Raw genomic sequence first — 8469 nt, forward strand, 5'->3', positions numbered from 1 at the left:
AGTGTGAAGCCTGCATGGGATTCTCTCTCCCTCTCCTTCTCTGCCCCTCACTCACTTGCTCTCTCTCTCTCTCTCTCTCTCTCTCTCTCAAATAAATTAGGGGCACTTGGCTGGTTCAATCAGTTAAGTGTCTAACTTCAGCTCTGGTTGTGATCTCACTGCTCATGGGTTCGAGTTCCGCATCAGGCTCTGTGCTGACAGCTAGCTGAGAGCCTGGAGCCTGCTTCAGATTCTGTGACTCTCTCTGTTCCTCCCCTACTCTCTCTCTCTCTCTCTCTCTCTCAAATAAACATTAAAATTATTTTTTTTTAAGGTTGACACAGTGGAATAGAGAGCTGATGGATTTAACATCTTGCTGAAAGTGATTTATGGCAACATAATTAGCCTTCATTCTTTTGGTTTTGGCAAGCAAAAAATTTTATTTTTTGAAACTTCATAGACTAGAAAATGTGAAAATGTTTTAAAATACATGTCTTCTAAATGACAAAATCCAGTTTACTTGGGTTCTAAGACTTTTCCTTTTGCAGAACAAAAAATACTGTAGTTTAAACCTAAGTAGATAATATATTTTATTAGATTTAAACTACTCTTACAGTGTTTTCTGTATTGACAACTGTGATTATAGTTCAAGTGAAAAGAATAGATTTTTGGTTACTTAATAGATAAAATGATTTCTTTTTGTAAGGTCCCAATTTCATGTCAAGCATTTCTGTCATTGACAAAGGCCAGATACAAATGACAAAAGAATCATGAACAGCACCAGGCCAAAAGTAATTTGATTAAGTAAGGAATAATCTACTTAGGCAGTCTTCATCTTAAAGGTAAATATTTTGTCTATATAGTTTTTTTTTAACAATACTTCTTTTTTGTTTTTTAATGTTTATTTATCTTTGAGAGATAGAGACAGAGCATGAGTTGCGGGGAGGAACAGAGAGAGAGCGAGACACAGAATCTGAAGCAGGCTCCAGGCTTTGAGCTGTCAGCACAGAGCCCGACGCGGGGCTCGGAACTCACAAACTGGGACATCATGACCTGAGCCAAAGTCCAATGCTTAACTGATTGAGCCACCCAGGTGCCCCTATTTTGTCTATATAGTTAGCATTAGATCTTTTTGAATAATCATTAAAATTTTCTTTTATGTAATGAATTCATAAACAGTTCAGGTTTCCATAATGTAGCATAAATACCCATGATTTTGAGGTTTCCTTATATCAATTAAAATGGAAGATTCCAAATTATTTTATTTTTTTATAATGTTTATTTTTGAGAGAGAGAGGGAGACACAGAATTGTAAGTAGGCTCCAGGCTCTGACCTGTCAGCACAGAGCCCAACACAGGGCTCAAACTCAGGAACCGTGAGCATGGCCTAAGCCAAAGTCAGATGCTTAACCGACTGAGCCACCCAGGCGCCCCTATTTTACCTTTTTTTAAATGTTTATTTCTGAGAGAGTAAGCAAGCATGAGCGGGAGGGGCAGAGAGAGAAAGGAAGACAGAGTTCGAAGCAGGCTCCTCGCTGATCAGTGCAGAGTTTGAACAGGGTTCGAGCTCACGAACTGTAAGATGGTAACCTGAGGCAAAGTCAGATGCTTAACTGACTGAGCCACCCAGGCACCCCCACTGTGTCAACTTCTAATTTGACTTCCTTCCCTTCCTGACCCATGCCCTGTATTTATTTACTTTAGGCAGCCTTTCAAGAATTTCTCAGATCAGGGTCCTCCTTTCCTTTGGCCCTTCTCATCCTGCCAGTTCCCAATTCTAGAAGCATCCAACACCTGCACACTTTGCTCCCCCCATATTGCTGAGCACTGCTGGGGAGTGTTTTCAGAACTGCCCTTGTAGCCATTGCAAATTAACATGTTACAGCCTCCATAAGCTCTTTTATTCATTTATTTTTCTCTATTCCTGATGGAGATTTCACATTGGTCAATCTAATGTCCCCTGCTTCTTCTCCACTCTTTTCCCAGTTAATGTAAGTTCTCCTAACTTTCCTCCTCTCTACTTCTTAAGTCTGTCTCAAGTTGTCTTCCTTTCATCTCAAGAAAAGTTGTTTGTACTCATGACATAGGCCAAGCAAGCTGTCCTGTTCTTGATTCCCTCCCTTTCTGCCTCTTAAGGGCCTTATTCAATCCTCTGCCTTAAGATTCAGCCTCAAGGTTTATCCATTAGCTTTTTTTTTTTTTTAATGTTTATTCACGTATTTTGAGAGAGAGAGCAAGGGGGGGAAGGGGCAGAGAGACAGGGAGGGAGAGAATTCCAAGCAGAGTCCCACTGAGCCCAGTGCAGGGACTTGCACTCATGAACCTCGAGATCATGCCCTGAGCCAAAGTTGGATGCCCAACCGACTGAGCCACCCAGGTGCCCCACCCATTGGCTCTCTCTTAATCTGTGTATTGAGAAGAAGGAAAAGGGGAAGGAAATGTACATATATGAAGTACCTATCAGGTACAAGATGATTTGTTTTTTTCTTCAAGCACTTGCTGAGCAGAGCCAGACCCTTGAGTACAGGTCAAAGTACATTGTTCTGGGCAGCTGGCCTCTCATTCTTTCTTTTTTTTTTTTCTTTTTTACTTTTTTTTTAATGTTTATTTTTGAGGGAGAGAGAGAGAGAGAGAGAGAGAGAGAGAGCATGAGTGGGGGAGGGGCAGGGAGTGAGGGAGAAACAGAATCTGAAACAGGGTCCAGGCTCTGAGCTGTCAGCACAGAGTCTAACGCAGGGCTCAAACACAGGAACTACGAGATCATGACCTGAGCTGAAGTCGGTCGCCTAACCGACTGAGCCACCCAGGCACCCCACTGGCCTCTCATTCTATATGCACATTTATATGTGTTTAAAGGTTTGGAAACCACTCGTGTATTGTAATAATATACACTCCAACCAGAGTTGTCTTTCTAAAGCATAAATGTGATGGTCGTCACCATCTTTGAATCCTTAGTACCATCACCTATAAATTCCTTGGTGTAATACGTAAGACTTCCCAAAATTTTATCTCCAACCCACCATAACCATATTTCCTAACAGTTTACTCTGCCATAACATAGTGCTCATTGTTGCTGACATCGTCTATTTTCATTTAATTCATTCAGAAATATTTCCTGAATGCTTATGTGCTAGATCCTTTGCTAGGTTTTGGAGATGTAAGAGTGATAAAGACACCATTCCATAACCCTGTGATTTTTCTGTGATGGAGGCTAGCAAGTAAATAGCCAACTATTAAACAGATTGTTACTGCTGTAATGGGTGGCACGGGGGGGGGGGGGGGGGGTTAATTGTTTACTTATCTGCCTCTCCCATTGGATTGGAAACTCATTAAGGGCAAGGACTGTGACATATTCACCCCTGTATTCCCAGAAACACTTGATATTTTTTAAATGTTTATTTATTTTGATTGAAAGTGTGAGCGACTAGGGGAAGGGCAGAGAGAGAGGGAGGGAGAATTCCAAGCAGACTCTGCACTGCCAGCGCCCAGTGTGGGGCTCAAACTTATGAACTGTGAGATCATGACCTGAGCCAAAATCAAGAGTCGGACACTTAACTGAGCCACTCAGGTGCCCTGCACTTAATAAATATTTATGAATGAATAAATATACTTGAAACTAACCCCCCACCTCTCAAGGGTTCCATTAAAATAAACATGTGAGTGGGGAGCCTAGGTGACTCAGTGAAGCATCTGACTCTTGACTTCAGCCCAGGTCATGATCTCACAGTTCCTGAGTTCGAGCCCAGCATCAGACTGCACTGATATGGAGCCTGCTTGGGATTCCCTCCCTCTCTCTCTCTCTCTCTCTCTCTCTCTCTCTCTCTCTCACTCTCTCTTTCTCTCTCTCTCCCCCTCTCTCTCTCTCTGCTCCTCCCCACCTCAAAATAAATAAACTTTAAAAAAAAAAAGTATTCATTTGAAAAGATATCATAAGCCTCAAATGTTAGCATTTATGTTAATGCGGTTCTACCTCGAATTCTTTCTCTAATGACTCTTACTCAATGTTTTGTTCACTTCTGAGAGGATTCTTAGACTGCTCACTGTTTTGTCCATGATTACCATTTCATCCAAAGCCTGACCTCAAATTCAGGTCCTGTAACTGCCTATTCACTTGAGTTTTGTGTTGTCACCTTGAAATAATGTCATTAAAACCAACTTATACATCCCTTACTATCCCTCTACCAATTCAAACAATGGAATGGAACCACTTCTCTCCCTGCCTTTTCTGTCACAATCTTTATTCTTCAAGTGATCCAGGAGTGCGTTTTGGATTGATTTGCCCACGTCTCCTCTGTCTCTCCAGTCCTCCCAAGTCCTACAGATTTGTCCTTTAAGAGGTCTCTTATCTGACCCGTACTTTGCATTCTCCCTGTCATTAGAACAGGCTTTATTGCCATACATATAGGGCTGATATTTGGTGGTAAGAATACACAAAAGGACTCATCACAATGGACCCCACAATAATGTGAATTCAGATATAACCCAATTGGCATTTGGCTCCTTAAACCCCCACCATCTCCAGTTGGCTAACTGCAGACTTTCTCTGGTTATTCCATTAACCTTACAGTAATGCAACCTCACATTTAATGTGGTTGAATATACCGGACCTTAACAAGTGGTAATGGCATGTTTTTACTGTGTACTGGCTGGTAAAAAAATATTAACAGCACAATAAGCAATAATATTAGCAAAATTTCTATGTTAACCCATTAGTTCAAGTTAATTCTGTAGAATGTTTTGTGACCATTGATCAATGAGCATCTTTTCCTAGAGATGTCTGGGAAACATCTGTAGCACTAGCTGCTGTATTATGTGCATTCTTTATAAAACACTATGCGTTAGGAGAATGACCAATTGATTATCCTTGAATTACACTTGTTACTGTATATAGAGAAAGAAAAACACATCTGATTATCTGAGAATTGGTTTAATGAATAGTGGCAGATATCTGGACCTCAGTGGGCGAGGTAGTACTAATGATGAGCTGCAAAAGTAATTTGTAAATCTTTCCGAAACTTGTAAGGTCACTTACCAGAAATTGCATTTAAAGTTTAGGTATTTATTTTGAGGCGGGGGGGGGGGGGGGGGGGATACAAGTGAGCAAGTGGGGGTGTGGGAGAGAGAGAGAGAATCCCAAGCAGGCTCTGCATGGTCATCACAGAGCCTGATGTGGGGCTCGAACCTACAAACTATGAGATCATGACCCAAGCCAAAGTCAGACGCTTAACCCACTGACCCCTAGAAGTTATAAAATGCGAATAGTTACACACTTGAAAAGTAAAAACTTTAAAGAGATTTAGTTGTAATAAATGATACTCTGATGTCAACACTGTATAAGAAAGAAATGATTTATTAAAGCTGACAGATTTTGGGTGCCTGGCTGGCTCAGTTTGTAGAACATGTGACTCTTGATCTTGGGGTTAGGAGTCCAAGCCCCATGTTGGACATAGAGATTTTTTTTTATTAAAAATTAGGGGTGCTTGGGTGGATTAGTCGGTTAAGCATCTGACTTCAGCTCAAGTTATGATCTTGCCAATTTGTGGGTCCGAGCCACGCAGCAGGCTCTGTGCTGACAGCATGGAGCCTGAAGCCTACTTCGGATTCTGTGTCTCCCTCTCTCTCTGACTCTCTCTGTCTTGCTCTTTCAAAAATAAACATTAAAAATTCATTTTTTTTAAGTTTACTTCTTTATTGAGAGAGAGAACAAGCAGGGAGGGTCCGGGGGGGGGGGGGGGGACAGATGATCTAAAGCAGGCTCTGTGCTGCTAGCATGGAGCCCAATGTGGAGCTTGAACCCATGAGTCATGAGATCATGACCTGAGCCAAAGTAAAATGCCCAACTGACTGAGCCACTCAGGTGCCCCTAAAAAAAAATTGTTTTAATGTTTATGTATTTTTGAGAGAGACAGAGTACAAACAGGGGAGGAGCAGGCACCCATTAATTTTTTTTAATTAAAATTTTTTTAAAAACCTGACAGATTAAGGCAACCATAGAGAATTGAACATATAAGACTAGGTAAAGGAAACTGAAAATAAAGCAGGTCATTTAAAGAAATAATCATATGTTCTTTGAAACAAAGTAGTAATTCCAAGAGATAAACTCATAGATTTTCCAATAAGTTTTATGAAAATGTATTTGTGCTTTGATAATAGAATTGAATGTGTAGGGGGACCTGGGTGGCTCAGTTGGTTAAGTGTCCGACTTTGGCTCAGATCACCATCTCACGGTTCATGAGTTCAAGCCCCTCATCAGGCTCTGTGCTGACAGCTCAGACCCTGGAGCCTGCTTCAGATTCTGTGTCTCGATCTCTCACTGCCCCTCCCCTGCTCATGTTCTGTCTCTCTCTCAAAGATAAATATTAAAAAAAAAAAAAAAAAAGTTAAAAAAATAAAATAATTGAATGTGTAATTTATTTTAAGTTTTTTAAATTTATTGAATCCTAAGCTTGGCCAATTGAAGTTTGTAAAGTTCTGGATTGAAGATGAACAAAAATTAAAGAATAGCATTTGCTAGATGACTTAGTACTAAAGATATAAAATATATACAATTTAGACAGTTTTAGAAGGCTTAGAAAAAAAATGGAATATAATTGTCAATAGTTCAGAGGAAACCGAGAGGATTCAGCACCATAAAGAATGTCACTAATACGTCCGACTTCGGCTCAGGTCATGATCTCACGGTCCGTGAGTTCGAGCCCCGCGTCGGGCTCTGTGCTGACTGCTCAGAGCCTGGAGCCTGTTTCAGATTCTGTGTCTCCCTCTCTCTCTGCCCCTCCCCTGTTCACGCTCTGTCTCTCTCTATCTCAAAAATAAATAAAAACGTTAAAAAAAAAAATTAAAAAAAAAAAGGGGCGCCTGGGTGGCTTGGTCAGTTAAGCGTCTGACTTCGGCTCAAGTCATGATCTCAGCTCAGGTCATGATCTCGCGGTTCATGGGTTCAAGCCCCATGTCAGGCTCTGTGCTGACAGCTCAGAGCCTGAAGCCTGCTTCAGATTCTGTGGCTCCCTCTCTTTCTGCCCCTCCCCCACTTGCACTCTATCTCTCTTTGTCTCTCAAAAATGAATAAAACATTAAAAAAAATTTAGAAAAGAAATTCTCAATTCATTGAGACCACAAGTCACATATGCCTATGAATTTAATGAGGAAGTTGTTGAAAGAATTTATTGCCATTTACTGTGTTATATCATGGCTCCAACAGGGGTAACAATGAGCTACGTGACTGCTACAACAAATGAAAAATCAAACCAATAATTTCTTCCTGGCTTGGAATATATATATGCACAATTCATGTCACCTAACTTGTGTTCTTGGAATCCCTCTCTTATAGCTCATGCTGCACACAACTGCCAAATTAATCTTAATCATTTGCTTTCATTTTATGTCTCTGTTCAAAAATAATATCCTTTTTTTTTTTTTTTTATTTGAGAGAGAAAGAGAGTGTGTGCACCAGCAGGGGAGGGGAGGAAAGGGCAGAGAGAGAGAGAATATTAAGTGGGGTCCACGCTCAGTGTGGAGCCCAAGGTGGGGGGCTTGGTCCCTCAACCCTGGGATCATGACCTGAACCAAATCCAAGAGTTGGACGCTTAACCAAATGAGCCACCCAGGTGCCCCAAAACTCATATCCATATAGGTCAAACATTTCAGCCTCACAGTCCAAGCTCTCTATAATCAGCTTCTGGACTTATCTCCCACTATGCTTTTACTTAACCTGAGCCCGTCAATTTCATCCTCCCCCACCTACAAACATTATACACATTTCCACTTTATAATTTTTTTCGTGTTTATTTATTTTTGAGAGAGAGCACACAAGCGGGAGAGGGGCAGAGAGAGAGGGAGGCCGAGGATCTGAGGCAAGCCCCACACTGACAGCAGAGAGATCAATGTGGGGCTAGAACTCACAAACTGTGAGATCATGACCTGAGCCAAGTCAAGAATCACACTTAACGGACTGAGCCACCCAGGCGCTCCCACATTCCCACTCTGAAGCCTGTACTCATATGCTTATAACTGAAATGTTCCTCTGCCACCCATTAAATTTGTTCTATGTCCAAATTCCAACTTAAAGTTGTATTCCCCTGCCAAAAACTTTGCAAGCCAAAATGGCTTTCTGATAAATAATAATAGTAATGATATAACATGAAGAAATAAACTACTCCCTCCACCCAGATAGAAAACGAGTAAGAGAATGGGCTAAGTATTTAGTAGAGACCTTACAAAGTAAAGCTTAAATGTGGTCTTTGGGTAACTGAGGTAATAAGTAGCCATTAAAAGGCATAGGACTAACTCAATAAAGGGGCTCTTTGTTGTTCTTAACCTACCTGTTGCTCACTGATAGTAAGGGGCTGAATGCATTGTAAGCCAACTGGAAAACATTTCTTTAGTAGGAATTTATGACAGTGATTCTCCAACTTGAATAATGTACCATCTCCTTTAAAAGAAAAACAAAAACAAAAGGCAAACCAATGAAAAACAAACAAAAAACTAAATAAA

The sequence above is a fragment of the Neofelis nebulosa genome, chromosome 13 (genome assembly GCF_028018385.1).
Source record: "Neofelis nebulosa isolate mNeoNeb1 chromosome 13, mNeoNeb1.pri, whole genome shotgun sequence".
NCBI lineage: Eukaryota > Metazoa > Chordata > Mammalia > Carnivora > Felidae > Neofelis > Neofelis nebulosa.